This window comes from Platalea leucorodia (genome assembly GCF_965183815.1).
Source record: "Platalea leucorodia genome assembly, chromosome: 5".
Lineage (NCBI taxonomy): Eukaryota > Metazoa > Chordata > Aves > Pelecaniformes > Threskiornithidae > Platalea > Platalea leucorodia.
In genome coordinates, this window is record NC_138827.1 from 61,632,620 (window position 1) to 61,634,742 (window position 2,123).

The following is a 2,123-nucleotide window of genomic DNA, read 5'->3' on the forward strand; positions in this document are numbered from 1 at the left end:
CTCCTAACTTCCACCCCATGCACATGTGGTCATCGCAGGCGCTGGTGAACTTTGTATAACATCATCTGGCCCTACAGCATATAGTAGTGTCTATGTGAGTGGCTCTGGGGTTGTTTTTTCTTTCTTTTGCATGAGTTCATAAGATTTGGAGCCCTTATTCATGAATAAAGGATGGATGATATCATCATGGTTGGATGATAGGGGAAAGAGCTGTGGGCAGGCGGTTTAATTGTCCTTCTCAAAGCAAGGGATCGCTGGAAGCTGGTGGTTGCTGGGTCTGGACCACTACAGAATTCAAAAAAACCCTTTGAAAGAGGGGAAAAAAAGTCTGTCTTTGCTGGTACACACACCACTGTGCTGGGGGAGGAGGGTTTTCCTAAAGAGACACAGTTCCTGGGCCAACGTAATACTTGAAATTTATTCTGTGGACTTGCCAACTGGGATGTTTCCCATGTGATGGTTTTCCAGGTAAATTATCACTTTTTGGGGTATTGGCACTGCTGAGCACTTGCATTTTTCACATTTTCATGGCATAGCAGGCCACATCTTCCTGATTTTATGCAACCTCCATATCCTTTTGGAGAAGAAAGTATTTGGATCCAGGCAGCACAAACCCCAGCATTGGAGCTCCTGGCATGATTGTACCCACAGGCCCTGGAACAGGGTCTCGTTGTGATGTTAATTAGTATCTATTGACCCGCTCCGGTGTTCCGGTGCAGTGGGGCGCACACGGGCTCTCAAATATGCTTACGTAAGGAGCAGCCCAACCAATGTCTGGCTCCTGCCAATAAACTAATTGCTTTTGCCGGGACCGCATCTCTGCTGGGAGAGGAGCTAGAAATCAATTTCTGGCTTCCAGCAAACATCATGCGTTCCTGATGTCCAAGCTCAACATTGCATCTGTAATCATCACCTTTTCTGCATAAAATTCATCCAACTTTGGATTCAAAATCCTTTTCTGGCCCTGTTCACCGAGTTTAATCTAATCTTTCTTTCAAGTGAGTTACCGGGGTGGATAATTCCCTGCACCCCATGGGCAAGCGCAGCGGCAGGGAGGCTGGTCCTACTGGGCAGAATGGTTTTCCTCTTTGATCTTGCCGTCTTGCTCTCTGTTTAGATACCTGTCGTGGAAAAAAAAGTGTGGTTAGTATGGGTATTTGCTCTGCTGAAGATGAGAAATGGGTTTCTTTTCATATCCAAGGACTGGGGAATTCCTGCGTAGAGACACAGGGAGCAAGAGACCAGCTTTGGTAGTTGGGTTATTGCAATATATATCCCTTTGGGTATGCGGTATGGTTTCACAGGATTTTAAGAAAGATGCTAAACAACTTTTCTTGCTAGCTGTAAATGAGGGGAGCACTGTGCCCTAATGAAGCTGTTCGCCACAAGCAAAGCTCAGCTTCCTGAATTGCTGTGAGAGCAGTCAGCAAACGCGGGGGGCGGCCGTGCCGGTGGGGGCAAGCCAGATGCTCTTGATTTTTCCTCACAAAGCTGTTGACAGGGCGGGGACGGGGGACGGGGAATTGGTTTAACGAGATCAGACACAGAAGAGCGAGCCGGGGAGCAGAGGATGAGGCTTTTGGGCAGGACCCACCGTGATGGAGCCGGTCCCCGGGGTGTGCAGGCGCAACTCCCCCGCCCCGGGGCGGCTCGGCCCCCTCCCAAACCCCGCGGCCGGCCGGCCCCGGGGAGGCGTTTGAAGGTTTCGTTTGATTCGCGCACCCTGCATAAAGCAGGCAGCTACTCCGCGAGTAAACACCGCCTTTCACGCCAGCCGGGCCGACGAGGTCTGGAGCTGGCGGCAGCTCCGGGCAGCACCCCGGGGGAAGGCAGGGCTGCCCGCCCGGCTGGCGGCGAGTCCCACCGCCGATAGGCGCCGCGCCAGCCCCGCTCGCCGCCCCCCTCGGCGGGAGGGCTCGCCCGGCAGAGCGGCTGCCGCGCTGCCAGGAGCCGGCCGGCCTGCCCGCAGCTCCTGCCCGCAGCTCCTGCCCGCAGCTCCTGCCCGCAGCTCCGCCGCTGCCCGCTTGTGCCGGCAGCCGCCGAGGTGGGGCCGAGCTCTGCCCCCGCCGTCAGCATCCCGGGGGGAGCGAGTAACGGGACCGGGTCCGGCTCGCCGGGGCGCA